Below are 14,458 nucleotides of genomic sequence, written 5' to 3'. Positions count from 1 at the left end.
TTTCGTGCCGATATCGCGGCTGAGGGGGCCCGGGGCACTTGTCCCTGCCCGCTTTGATCCCCAAACCCCATAAAGCCCATTGGATGCATCCAGCCCGCTCCCAGCTCGGGAACAGCGCTGAGAAGCTGCGCGGCCCAGGGGGGAGAGGCTGGAGAAGGTCTCGGGGGGCCGAGCGGGTTCGGGGTTCGGGGTTCGTGCCGCTCCCCGGCGCTGTTTGCCCGGGGATCGGGCTCTAATCCCCGGCATTCCCGGCTCCATCCCATCCCTCACCTCGGGATGTGTCACACGGCACAAATGAAGACATTTAGGGCTGGCGGCTCGCGAGGAGCTTGGTTGGGTTTTTTTGGGTTTTTTTTTTGGCGGCCCATAATGGGGAACAAATTACAGCGCAGCCTCCAGCCCCGAGCATCCCCGGCAAACCTCCCGTGGCCTCTTTTGTCCCCGCGGAGTTTCCAGCTCTAATCAGCTGAAATTAATTAGCATGGGTCACGTGGCCGCCAAAATTTTCCCTCCAAACAAGCCCAGGGCCGGGAAGGGCTTTGGGGGAAGCTGCGAGGGGCAGTTTTTGTGTCCTGGTCTGTCCCATCCCTGCTGAGCTCTGCTTCTCCCACCCCTCCAGTGCCAGCTGGAGACCTTTCCAGCAGCGGCCGAGCAGGGAAAATCCGGGGAAAATCCACGGGGATGGCTCCAGCTCGGCCATCTCCCAAAATCTTATCCAAAATCTGGATATTTCCAGGTGCCTCTGCAAAGCTCCGCAGTCTCACGGGCCAGAGGCTCTTCCATCTTTTATTTCAATCTGATATCGGTTTAAAAAAATCTCGGGAAGGGCTGTAAATGTTGGGAATGGGCAGTGGGGAGCCCCAAATCCCTGGAATTGTTCGGGAATCGCTGGAGGACATCACGGACAGGGCGGTGGTGCAGCACTGGGCCTCGAGGCCTTTCCCAACCTTTAAACTTCCACCCTTGGCTGATTCCAGGGCTCCAGAGCCGTGCCCAAGGTGTGCCAAGGGCCTCCCTCATTCCTGACCTCCTCCCAGCCCCAGCCCCGTGCCCAGCACCCACGGAACCGAATCCCACAAGCCCGGAGCTGCGGGGGCTCCTCCAGCTGAAAGGGGAGAGAATTCCAGGAGAATTCCTGTCTGCACTAATGAACTGCTCCTCATCCCCCCCTGCCCTCCTTTTGGGGGCTGGGAAGGAATCTCACCCCGTTAGAAATGGAGATTTTGGTGGGGTGTTTTTTGCTCTTTTTCACGAGGAAGCAAATGGGCTTTAATTTCTTTTCTCCCCTCCTTTCCTCCTTCCCCGCCCTTGGAAATTTTCCTAAGAGGAAATTGCGGCGGCGTAGACAAAACCCCCTTTTGGAAGGTTTTGCCCCGGTTTTGTCTCTCTGGGTGCTGAGAGCTGAGGAGGAGCCGCCGCACAGAATAGCCCAGCTGATTGAGACAGATGTTCCCTTCTTCTGCGAGCGCCAAAAACTCTGCCCGAGCGCGGATCTGCTGACTTTCCCTTCCCTGGAAAACATCTTGAAAAGGCGGCGGGGACGGGAAGAGGGAGCGGAGCCGCCTCGGGCCCGGATTTTCCACAGCCCGGTGCCCCTTTCTTGGGTCCCGCTCCTCTGGGCACAGAGAGCAGGGGCTGAGCAAGGAGGCAGAAAATAAAGTCAATTCCAGCGGTGTGAGGCGGCCTTGGGCAGAAAATCTCCTGCCACTGGTGTTATTCTGAGTTATCCGAGGGGTTGAATCCCAGCACAGCCCCAGCTGCTCCCAGTGCAAGCCCAGAATCTCCCCCGGGAGCTGCTGGGGTGGGGATGGGGTGTTCCACCGGGGCTTGAAGTGAGAGTTTTTGTTGGCCTCGCTTGTTTTGAGTTTAGTTTTTGTTGTTTTGAATCCAATGTCCCCCTGAGGCGGGGTGATGGTGGCATCGCCCCCGCCTGTGCCCTGCCGAGCCTGGCACAGCTTCCCGAGGGGTTCAGCCTCGCTGGGTGAGTCCTGCTGGTTCATTCCCCCCTGGATGGGCCCAAATTCAGCCGGAGCAGGGGAGTGACGGCTCCTAAGGGACACAGCAGCATAAAAACCTCATGGAAATCCTTTTGGAATGCTTTTATCACTCCGGTTTCCCGCAGAGCAGGTGAAGCCCATCCTGCTCTGCCGCCCCGACACCCTCCTGTGCATCCAGGACATTTCCCAGCCCCTTCCCTCCGAGCTTCCCTTCATCCCCGAGCCTCTGTCCCCGTACCTGGGGACAAGGAGGGAGGAAAAGCCCCCACCGCTATTTGCTTTTCTTGGAGCAGATTTGTCATTTTGCCATCTGCAGGCGAGCGTGCTCCCCCACAATGGGGTTTGTTTGACTTCCCTGCTAAAAGGGTCCCTGGGTTTTTTTGGTTTTTTGGTTTTTTTCTTTTCCAGGCCCTGTCCCCGGCTTTCCCCCGCCTCAATCCTTTCACCGGGGCTGTTGATGAGCTTGGCCTAATCAGATTAACTCAACCCAGACACAGCAGCGGCAGTTTATTCTCTTTTAAAAGGACTCCCCGGCTTCCTACAAACTTTTTGTAAACTCCTCATCTCCGGCTCAGCTCCTTTGTCAGCTCGGCGCAATGGGGCCTTTGAGAGCCCCGCTCGGCACTGAGGAGTGTTAGAATGGGTCACTAATCCAGAAGAGGGGAGAAATTCCTTTAAAGCCGCGCACTGAGGCATCGGGAGCGCGGCGAGAGGGAGTGGAATTCCCCAAGAGCCGGGACATCCCATTCCAGGCCTGAGATGGAATTTCTGGGGAAAGCCCGGCTTGGTTGCACGCCTGGTTGTGTCCCTGGGTGCTGGGACGCTTTGGGGTCTGTCCTTTGCCCCTTCCCATCAAACAACCCTCGGGAGAAGCAAGGAAAACAAACAGCTCCAGCATTTTGGAGTTCTGGGTCTTTACCCCGTTCTTTTCTGGCAGGCACCAGGAAAAAATCTCTTTGGGATCTTCACACAGCAGAATTCCCAATCCACATCCAGAATCTGGGATTCACATCCAGAATTCCCGATCCACATCCAGAATTCCTGATCCACATCCAGAATTCCTGATCCACATCCAGAATCTCGGAGTCACCGAGGTTGGAAAAGCCTTCCAAGGTCACCAAGTCCAAGCTGGGCCCCATTTGTCCCCACCTTGTCACCTCCAGGGACAGGGATCCAAACCCCCTTGGATGGCACATTCCCAAAAACCCCCTTGGATGGCACATTCCCAAAAACCCCCTTGGATGGCACATTCCCGACTTTCAGGGCCTTTCCTGGAGCAAATCCCTCTTCCTCCCATCCTGGCAGTGAACCGAGGCGGGGGCTCCCTGCTGGGCTGTGTTTGGAGGTGGTTCCTGGAACCCGGGATAGTGGGAAGTGCCCCTGCCCATGGCACAGGGGAATGGGAAGAGCTTTAAGGTCCCTCCAACCCAAACCACTCCATTCCCTCGGTTTCCCATTCCTCCTCGTAAAAAAAAATCCCATTATTAAAGTTCCTTCTGTTTGCACCATTCCAGACCTTTTCCCCCCAGGATTTCCCCTCCGTGGCCGCCGTGACTTTGTGACTGGCACCTCGGGCGGCCTCATTGTGGGCAGCATTTCACGGCATTCACGGCACTTTCCACCTCTTTAGAGCAGATTAACGTCGTGACTCCGTCCCCTGCCATTGTCCCCGCGGCTCCGAGTCCCTCCGGCCCTTTGATAAAACTCGCCCCAGTCAGAACCCAGCAAAAAAACCCACAAAGGGCACAAAGAGCGCAACAACTCCCTGAAAAATCCCCCATTGTCTTCCCGGCCAAAAGATGCTCATTTTTCATGGTATCAGCTTTATATGAAAAATGCAACGGGCCGGCAAAAAGAGCCGCCTTGGAGGGAGGGACGGGCGGGACACCCGGGCCGGGCCACCCCCGGCGGTGACAGCGCAGGGACCACTCGGCTGCTCCCGCAGCTTTTGCTCTCAGGGCTTGGGACCCGAATGCCCCAAAACCCCCTCGGAGGGGGGAAAAACCGTGAATTTTTGTTCCCGTTTCTCTTCCCGAAGAAAGGACGCCCGCAGTGAAAGCTGCTGGAAAATAAACTGGGGAATAACCGAGTGCGGGGCTGGGATTTGGGTTTTGACCTCGAGTTGTTCTTGAACTGAGCTTGACGTGGCTGGTGGCTCCGAGGGACGTGCTGAGGTGTGCGAGGGAGGAAAATGGACTCGTGCAGAGAGAAGTGGCCAAAATCCCAGCACAGTTTAAGCTGTGAGGTCCCCAAAATCTGCCCATGGAGCGGTGACATCGACCCAGCGCCCCCACGGTCACCCCCAAAGCTGTCCCAGCAGGGATGGGGGTCCCCACTTCCCCGAGCAGCCTGAAAAGGGAATTATTCCCACCATGGAGGGGCTTTGCCAGGATGGGGAACTCAGCCAGCCCCTCTGGAGAGCTGCAGGACCGTCCAGCCAGCTCAAGGGGACACGGAATTCTCGACCTTCCAGGATCTTCCCAAGTGTCCCAGCAGCTGCCTGGTGAGTCCTGGGCTGGGATGTGATCCTGGATCCAGGAACAGTACGGTCCTTACCCCCGGTTTGAACAACTGGAAACCTTTGGTTAAAAAAACAAAACAAAATGAAACAAAACAAAACAAAACAAAAACCCCAAAACCACCAAAAAAAAAAAAAAAACCAAAAATGAAAAAAGGGAAAGAAAGGGAACTGGGCCTTGGGAAAGCCAGGATTTGCCCCGACCTCATTATATGGTAATTGGGATTTTAAGGAGGATCGGCCAGGCCGAGCAGGTGGCCGGTGACAATTGGTGACAAGGTGGCAATGGCCGGGGAGGGAGCGGTGACATCAGGAGCGGCCGGGGATGCGCCGGGCTCCTCCCGGCTGAGGCCGCCTGCCCGTCTGGCGCCCCATGAATAATTAATCGCTTAATGAGACACCTCTGCTGCTGCTGGAATTAAACCTGGAGCTGGGCAAAAAGCGGGAGCTGGCTCCGGGGCGGGGAGCCCTGGCAGCTCTGGGGAACGTTTTGGGATTTAACCCTGGAAATGGGGTCAGGATGGATCTTTGGGATCGGAATGGATGGAAACCGCGGCCATGGGGACACTCGTGGAGCTGGGAGGGAAATGCAGCAGGAGATGGATGGGAAATGCAGCAGGAGCAGATCCCACCCAAATCCTGGATCAGAAGGGATGGCCGAGCTGCTTTTTCCTTGGAATTGCAACAAGAAGGACAATTCGTGGATCTCAGTTGAGGCCAGAGGAGGAGGTGGCTGGTGGGGGGTGGGACGGGCACAGGGTGGGCACAGGGTGGGCACAGGGTGGGTTTGGGCACCCTCCATCCCCGCCGCTGGCGGCTCTGGGAGGAAATTCCCATTTTAATCATCTGTGGCAAGGCCAGAGGAGGGGGAGGGGCAGTGCCCAGCTCCTCTGCAGAGGGTTAAAGCAAATCCACTTTGGAGCTCAGCTTTGAGCTGGCACAAATCCCCCAAAGCCCCGGCGCTTCCCTGCGGGCGCCGCGCTCCCTTTTCACGCCCTAATCCCCGCCCCGGTGCTTGGCCCTGGAATTATCGGGCATTTCTGCCTCTCCCCCATCCCCCGGTGCCCACCCAGGGCTCGCTGCCACCGCTCTGGCCTCAGTCTGCGGCTGGGGTCGGGTTTTGTGGGGTCAGCCTCGTGCCGGACGTTCCCTGGGGAAGGAAAAGTGCCCTGGAGCTCATCCCAGGAGGATTTAGAGCTGGAGAGCTCCTGAGCCGAGTTTGGGGATTCTGGAGCTCATCCCACGTGGGTTTAAAGCTCCTGAACGCAGCCCGGGGACCTCTGGAGCTGATCAAACCCCACATCCCCGGCTCCTCTGACCCCACAGAATTCCCCATCCCCGCCTCCCTTCCCGGGGAATCCGGGGGCGTTGGGAGCGCCCCCAAACCTGGCCGAGTTTGGGGCGCTGCCCCCGTTTGTGGCAGCTCCTTAGGGGCGATCAGTGGCCCCCGGCAGGTACCGGGCACCGGGGGCTGGGAAAGGGGCGCTGAGGAGCCTTAATCCCCTCGGGCTTCCCGGAGAACAATTCCAGCCGAGTGACAGAGCCAGTGAGCGGAAATTGATGAATGTAATTAAAATCCCGGGGGAGAGCCGGGGAGATGGGGCAGCAGGGAGGAGAAGTGCTGAGGAACAGAGGGAGGTGTCGGGACAGAGACCTGGGCTGGTTTAATTAGTGAAAAAAAAAGAGTCTAGGAGCGTATTGGTGATAAATTCTTATATTTTCCTCTCTTGAAGAATTTTAAACCCATGGATTTCAAGCCTGAAGGACAAACAGAACCAGCAGCTCTGAGCTGATGTGGGAAGCCAGGTTTGCTCCAGCCCTTCCCAGCACAACATCTCGGTGTGCCCAAGGAAGGGGCTGCCAAGCCGTGCTGGGATCCTTCAAAGCTCTCCCAGGAATCCCAGAGCTCCGGGATCCCACCAAACTTCCAGGGACAGGGGGGAGCGCTGGGATTGCTCTGAGCAGGCCTGGTTCTTCTCCCTCTTCTCCCCTCTTTAAAATCCCTTTTTTCCACCCTTTTGGATGCCTTTTAAGGCCCTTTCCCCTCCTGTGCAGCCCCTTTGGAGAGCTCCGGGTGGGTTTTTCGTTGGCTTTTCCTGGAGGCAGCCATCTCCAGGGGAAATCACGGAACGCCTGGGGATGGGGCCCTTCTCCCGGCCCTGCTGCTGCTCTGAGCCCCAGCCTGGAGCAGGGCTGGCAATCCCAGGGGGATCCAGGAGCTGGCACGGAGCTGCCCCTCGGTGCGGCCCAGCCACTCCAGCTGCGTTCCAGAGCCCAGGGAAAGGTCAGGGCAGGGTTTGTGCCTTCACCTCGAGGAGAGCTTTGCAGCCCCTGGACCAGGACAGGGATCAGCTCCCGCTCCTGCCCATCCCCGAGGATCAGCCGCCCTCCAGAGGGAGATCCCCTCCCCATCCCCATCCCCCTCCCCGCACTGGGCAGGGATGGGAAATTTGAGGAATGCTCAGATTTTCCTCATTAGCCCAAACTCCCGCTGGTCCCGGTTTAAAACAACCTGCGGGGGCTTCCCTTGATCGGTGATGGATGCGGGGCAGCCGCGGGGCAGGGCAGACACCGAGCCTGGAGCCTGCCCGGGGCTGGCACCGCTCACCGGGACCGGGACCGGCACCGCTCACCGGGACCGGCACCGCTCACCGGGACCGGCACCGCTCACCGGGACCCGGGGCCGGCACCGCTCACCGGGACCGGCTCCACCTGGGCTCCTCTCACCGGGGCCACCGGGGACCTTCCCGTCTGTGCCACCTCTCGGCTGCTCCTTCCCCTTCTCCCGGGGCTCTGGGAAGGGCAGGGGAGAGGCCTTGCAGAGACACGAGCACCCAAGGGATCAGGGAGGGCACTGGGGCCTTGTTTGGGCACCCCAAAGATTTGGGAAAGCACTGGGGCCTTGTTTGGGCACCCAAGGGATCAGGGAGGGCACTGGGGCCTTGTTTGGGCACCCAAGGGATCAGGGAGAGAAATGGGAACTTGTTTGGGCATCCCAAAGATCAGAAGAGCCTTTTTTGAGTGCCCCAAAGACCAGGGATGACACTGGGATCTCGTTTGGGCACCCAGAGATCAGGGAGGGCAGTGGGACCTTGCTTGCCACAGCCGATCCAGCCAAAGCCATGGCATCCCTGCATCCCAGACTGGTTTGGGCTGGAAGGGACCTCAAATCCCGGCCGGTGCCCGGTGCCCGGTGCCCGGGACCGGCTGTGCCCGGTGGGATCCGCTGCCCTTCCGTGCGGGATGTTCGGGCTCGGGGTTTTGTTGTTGTTGCTGTTTTTGGGGAAGGACGGGGCTGTCCCTGGGGTTTTCTTGGAGCTCGTCCCCGCGGTTCTGACGGGAAGGAGCTGGCGTTCCATGAAAGCCTGGCGCTCGTTATTTGCGCCCCAGCCCTTCAATTAGTTTCATTGGATTCCCTTTGATGCTTTTGTTCGCCGGCGCTCCCAGCGCGCACGGGGCGCTGCCGCAGCTCTCGGGGCTGCCCCACTTTGATCTCCGAGCGCTCCTGCCACTCCCCGGCCTCTGCCACGGAGCCATCCAGCCACAGCATCCCTGCCCGGGGCTGGCACCGCGGCCCGGGTCCCCCCCGGCTCCTGTCCTCACCCCCATCTGTTCCAAAGCCAATATTGACTCGGGAGCGGCGCGGCCTCCCCGCCAGGCCGCTTTCATCAAAGCTCGCCCGGCAAATGAAGTTTTCCCGAGGAGGTCTCCAGGTGCTCGGGCTCGCGGGGCGGGGGACAATGGGCAGCGCGGCGGGAGCGGCTGCCATGGCAAAGAGGGGCCCGGGGGCTCCGGGAGCCCAGACGGAGCTCGGAGCCAAAACACGGAGCGCCCGCCGGGTAAAGGACGGGGAGGGGAGAGGAGAGGTTCCAGCGCCGGGGGAGGGGAGGTGGAGAAGTTTCGGCACCGAAATTCCTTCTCATGGCAGCTCTGCAGCGCTGCGTGGCACAGCCCTGCACCAGAGTCCCCCAGTTTGCCCACAGAGATTTCCCTTTCCCCATTCCCATTCCCTTTCCCCATTCCCATTCCCTTTCCCCATTTCCCCATTTCCCCATTTCCCCATTTCCCCATTTCCCCATTTCCCCTTTCCCATTCCCAGGAAATGGAGCTGGGCTCTCCATCCCCCCTGGCATCGATGGGATGAAGCCGCAGCAGGGAGCAGCAGGAACGAGCTCAGCTCCTGGGAACAGCCACGGGATGGGACTGGGAAAAGCCTTCCTGGAAGCTTTTCCTTGCTGGTGTCTGCCCAGGGCATCCCAGGGCCCTTCCCAGCCATCTCCAGAGCCACGGGCCACCACGAGGGCCACCAGAGCCTGGATTCAACGGGACAATTCCCAGTGGGAATGATCCCCGCTCTGAGCCGGCGCAGAGGAACCGATTTCCCGGGAATCCTTCTCCTGCCTGCCCTCAGCCAGTTCCGAGCACAGCAATTCCAGCCTGGAATTGGCTCGGTGCCATGTGGAAGGGAGAATTCCAGAGGGAGGAATCACAGGAGCCCCTCTGCCCTCGCCAGGTCCGGGGTTTCTGCGTCTCTCTGTCCCTGCCGGGCTGGATAACCACCCGCCCTTCCAGCAGGGAGGAAAGGGATGGGCAGGAGCCGTGGGAGCTCCGCAGGGCTGGGAAGGTGCCGTGGAGCTGCTGTGGGTGACAAATGTCACGCAGGGACACACGCCAGAGCCGGGAAAGCCGCGCTGCTGTCAGCATCCCTCCGGGGCTGGGAGGAGAGGAGCAGCAGGAGAGGGAGGAGAGAAGCAGGCGGCACTGGCACCCTCCTGCTGCTGCCATCCCGCAGCCTCTCCGGCCGGGGAAGCGCCAGCCCCGCGGTCCCGTGAAACCCAAACGCCGCTGGGTTTTGCTGGAACGCTGCGAGTCACCGCCGAGTTCAGCTCCCTGCGCCCAGCGGGGTTCGGCCACCCTCGCCAAGAAATCCCGGGGGATTTCTCCTCTCAGCCGGCCCAGCTGCATCCCAGAGCTTTTCTGCCGGGAACAAGCCGGGAGAGGGAAGTGGGAGAGCTCAGCAGGACGCCAGGGCGGGCGGGAATGCCCTGGAACAGCTCGGGGTGTCTGATTTCCCTGCAATATTTACTGTCTCCACCTGGCACTGCTGCATAGGGTCAGGGATGCTGCTTTCCCAGGGCCTAGAGTTCCCAAATTTCAGCTCCACTTATAATTTAAAGCCTGTGACCCACAGTGGTTTGGAGCTGAAGCAGGTCTGGAAAAGGCAGAGGTTTTTTGGGGGGTTTTTTTGGGTTTTTTTTTTTTTTCAGAGCACAAACTGAGCTCCATTTCCTTCCTACTCATCTTTCAAACCTCCACAGGTTCTTCCCACCGAGCTTTGCTGCGAGACTCCCTCTTCAATCCATCACAATTCCCGGGGTTTAACAATGGGATGAGAGACAGATCCAGGCAGGAAAACCCCGGGCCAGAGCGTTCTGTGTCTCTGCAGCTGCAGCCGTGAGTGTGGGGGAGCAGAGTGGGTGGAAATTTCCCAGCACGAGCCACACGCTTCCAAAAAAGAAAAAAAAAAAAAAAAAAAAAAAGAAAATTCCCTGCTATAAAAACCAGTGGAAAAAGCACACAGGATGGTGAGAGGAGCTGGGGACTCGGAGCAGCTCATTCCAGGGGATCCCAGCCAGCACCTGCACCTCGTTCATCTTCTTTTATTGCCCTCGCAGCTCCTGGCTGGGCTTTCATGCAAAGCCCAAAACCCCCTTGGAAAGACATTTTCCAGGCCTCCCGAGTGCTTGGGAACGCTGCTGGCCCTGTCTCCCGGCCAGACAAACAGGCCAGGAGAAGGATTTGGGATCAGGGGTGCGATGAACGTGTTTTCCCCGTCAGAACTTCCCTCAGGTTGTCCCAAGCAAAGCCTGGGCTGCAGGGTTGGGATCCAAACCCAGATTTTCTGGAATTGCGCCTTGGCACCGCTCAGCCCCGAGGAAGCTCTGGAGTCTGGGTCTGAAAATCAGAATTTTCTCCCACTTCCAGGACATTTTTATCCCTCCAGCCTTCACCCTGAGCTGGGGGAGGCAGCGCCCGGCAGTGCTGGGACTCCTTGTGCAGAACCCCCTTCCCAGTGGGCCATGCTGGGGTCCAGCAGAGCTCCGGGAGCCCCTCGGAGGGCAGGACTGGCTGTCCGGAGGCTGGCAGGGCCGGGATGAGGGGAGAGTCCCGGCCCCACCCTGGGGGCAGAGGTGTGGGGTGACATCTCTGGGGCTAATCCCTTGTCCTGTTTTCTCCTCAGAACGGAAAGACAAATCACCGCTTTTAATCCCATTTTCCAGCTCCCACCGCAGAGGGGACCAGCCCCAGGTGAGGATGGGGCCCGGGGTGTCCCCCGATCCGGATTTGGGGTCCCCTGAGCCTCAGGGTGTCCCCTGAGCCTGGGATTTGCCCAGGGAGGGGATGGTGGCAGAGTTGGGGGCACAGAGGGACCTCAGAGCGGGGAGGTGACACAGCAGGGACGGGGAAGAGCAGCCCGGGCTCCTCTGGCACGTCCTGGGGAGGTGGAAGGTGTCCCTGCCGTGGATGGGCTGAAGGTCCTTCCAGGCCAAACCATCGCATGGTTCCATGACACGGAGTGTGACGTGGATTTTGTCCCACCCGTGGGTGCTACACCTGAATTTCAGCACCGACAGAGGTTCCTGCACCTCTCAGCCCTCCCCAGCCTCCACCCCAGCAGAGCCCAGATCCCAAAAATTCCCAGAACAGGGAGGGGAGGTAAAAGGGGAGCTCCCCTCTGCCCGGCTCCCTCCTTGGCATGTCCTTGTCCCTGGCGACCCCCGAGCCTCCCCGTCCCTCCGCACGCCCCGGGAAGCCTCTCCCGCCTCTGCAGCCGCTCCGGCAGCCGCGAGTGCAGCTCCTGCGGCTCCAGACACGTTTGCGGCCGCACGCAGAGCCCGTGGTGCCCCGCAGCCCGGCCCCGGAGCTGCCACGGCCCGGCTGGCCCGGCTGCGGTGCCACCGCTGTGCCCCGGGGCAGGGCTGGCTCCTGCCCCCGGTGCCACCGCTGTCCCCCGGGGCCGGGCTGGCTCCTGCCCCCGGTGCCACCGCTGTCCCCCCGGGGCCGGGCCGGGCCCGTCCCACCCGCAGCAGCCCCGGGAAGGCTCCGGGGCCGCGGGGCGGGAGGAGCCGCGGGTCCCGCAGCCCCACGCGGCTCTGCCGGAGGCCGGAACGTGACCGGAGCTGCGGAGGGTGGGCGGGATGAGGCGCGCACGACCCGGAGCCGGCAGAGGCGTGGGCAGCATCCCGGGGATGATTAATGCGGGGAGGCGGAGAGAGCCCCGCCGGGAGGGCTGGCGGAGACAGCGACAGTGACAGCGACAGTGACAGCGACAGCGAGGAGCTGCCTGTCAGTCACGGCCAGAATTCCCCCCTCGGGAGATGATAAATCGGGTTTGCCACCTGCTCCCACCTCTGCTGACTCAAACCATGGGATACCTGCGCTCCCACTCCCAGATTTTCCAGGCTTTGTTTATTGGAGGCTCGTAATTCACAGGAGAAAATGGAAAATCTCGTGTGCCGCCTCTCCCGGGGCAGCTGCCTCCCGGCCCCAAAGCACGCCAGGATCCAGCTGATCCCTAAAACCTCCCTGTGGGTCCAGCTGATCCCTAAAACCTCCCTATGGGTCCAGCTGATCCCCAAAACCTCCCTGTGGGTCCAGCTGATCCCTAAAACCTCCCTATGGGTCCAGCTGATCCCTGAAACCTCCCTATGGGTCCAGCTGATCCCTAAAACCTGCAGAGGCTCTGCAGAGCTGGATCCTGGAGAATTCCTGAGGATGAGGGCGGGGGGCAGCAGTGGGATGAGCTCCGAGCAGCTCTGGGAGGCTCTGGGGATGCTCCTGCAGGACCTGGCAGGACCTGGCAGCTGAATTAAGGGATCGTTCGCAATCGGCGGTTCTGCCCTTCAGCCGGGACCCGCTGCCGGAGCCGGAGCCTCGCTGGGATCAGCTCCCGCTCCCGCCGGGCTCCCCGGGCACGTTCCCGGTGGATCTGCAGCCGCCCCTCCGCACCGCTGGGTTGGGAACAGAGGGACCTCAGCGGGGCGCTCTGGGAACCGGGGATGACCGGGGATGACCGGGGATTACCGGGGTAGGGCACAGCTCCTTCCCGGCCGGCGGGGGATGGATTCGGCCCGGGGCGGCGGGGACAGCCGGGGCTGCGCGGCCCGGGGCTGGCCCGAGTCATCCCGGATCCGTCCCGGGGCCAATCCCGGGGCCATTCCGGGCCAATCCCGGGGCCGTCCCGGAGCCATCCCGGGCCAATCCCGGAGCCATCCCGGGCCAATCCCGGGGCCGTCCCGGAGCCATCCCGGGCCAATCCCGGAGCCATCCCGGGCCAATCCCGGAGCCGCCCCGGAGCCGCTCCGGCGGCGCGGCCGGGCTGCGAGTGCCCCCGCGCGGTGCCTGAGCTCGGGATGGGGATGGAAATGGGATAAGGGATAAGGGATGGAGCCGGGAAAGGGGTGGATGGGGCAGGGAAAGGGGTCAGATGGGATTAGGGATAGAGCCAGGATGAGGCCGGGAAAGGGGATGGAGCCGGAGAAGGGCAGGGATGGAACCAGGGATGTGGCGCAGGGTGGGGATTGGGATGGATGGAGCCGGGGAAGGACGGAGTGGGAATTAGGGATGGAACTGGATCCCAGCCTGGGAATTTCTCCCTTAAAGGAGAATATTTGGAAATTCTCGGCTCTTTATCTCGTCCTCTGCTCTGAATTTCCCTCCTCCACCCTCTCGTGTTCTGAATTTTTAAATTTCGGATTTATCCATCTCATTCTCTCCCACGTGCTCTTCAACTCTGCTTTTTCCCCAAAAAATCCCATCCTGTTGCCTCCCGTGCCACTTCCAGGAGCCCCTCGGTGGCCACCACGGGCCGGGTTTGGGCCAGCGGAACTTCCCAGTCTCGGTGGGGGATATGTGAAGGAACTGGGCGCCCGTGCACCAATTAACTGGGCTCTCACGCACAAATTAATTAGCCAACAGGAATAAATTCATTTTGCACCCATGCATAAATTAATTGGGTGCCCATGCACGAAATAGTTGCGGGCTCATGCGTGCTGCGATTGGGCATTCATGCATAAATTAATTGATGTCATTAGGCTCTCATGCATACATTAATTGGGCGGTCATGCATAAATTAATTGGGCGACCACGCATAAATTAATTGGGTGCCCAGGTATGATGGCGAGGTGGCCGCTCAAGCGTGGCCTAATTGAGCAATCAAACACGAATTAATTGCGTGGGGCTCATCAGGTGCTGTGCGTGTGCTAATTGGGCCTGGTGCATTAATTAGCGGGTGGAGCTTTGGGGCGCAGGGGTTTGGATCCCGCTGGGAACGGCCCAGTTTGGGGCACTGGGAGCTGTGGGGCCTCCCCAGGGCAGGGCGGATTTGGGACCCCCTGAATGGATTGGTGCCCCCAAATTCCCATTTTGGGGTCAGAGGGGTTTTGGCAGCTCCAGCAGGGATCCCCGAGAATTCCTGAGCTGTCTGTGGTGGGGTGGGAATTTGGGAATTCGGGAATCTGCTTCCTTCATTCATCCCTAATTCTCATTTCAGGATGCATCCACAGCCTCTGGAGCCTCCTGCGTTTTCAGGAATCTGGGAAAAAAAAAGCCAAACCCACCCAGGCCTTCAAACCAACTCAATGGCACTTGGGGGGGAAAAAAGCTCAGTAAATTACACTTAATTAACATTTAATTAATTTCCTCCCCCTTCCCCCCCCTTTTCCCCCCTATTTTCTATTTTTCCTCTTTTTTTCTTTTTCTCCCCCCCCCCCTTTTTTTTTTTTTTTTATCGGAGAAATGAATTTAAAAAATGGGCATCACTTTTCCCTTCTGCTGGGGATTAAACCCCTCACCATTCAGAGCAGGAAACAGAGGGGGTTTTATTTTATTTTTTTTTATTCCAGCTCGGAAACCCCCTGTCTCTGCATGACCCCCGGGCGCT

General features: G+C 59.8%; 1 long non-coding RNA gene across 1 annotated transcript; it reads left to right on the top strand.

Moving 5' to 3' along the window:
- Positions 1-8,028: 8,028 nt before the first annotated feature.
- Positions 8,029-14,217, top strand: LOC116809208 (uncharacterized). Its single transcript, XR_012051681.1, has 4 exons — positions 8,029-8,228; positions 9,834-9,969; positions 10,757-10,824; positions 14,069-14,217. It is a non-coding gene; the product is annotated as an uncharacterized lncRNA (long non-coding RNA).
- The last annotated feature ends 241 nt before the right edge of the window (positions 14,218-14,458 follow it).

This window comes from Taeniopygia guttata, chromosome 21, assembly GCF_048771995.1.
Source record: "Taeniopygia guttata chromosome 21, bTaeGut7.mat, whole genome shotgun sequence".
In the NCBI taxonomy this organism is placed as follows: domain Eukaryota; kingdom Metazoa; phylum Chordata; class Aves; order Passeriformes; family Estrildidae; genus Taeniopygia; species Taeniopygia guttata.
This window is presented reverse-complemented; position numbering and strand designations above follow the sequence as displayed.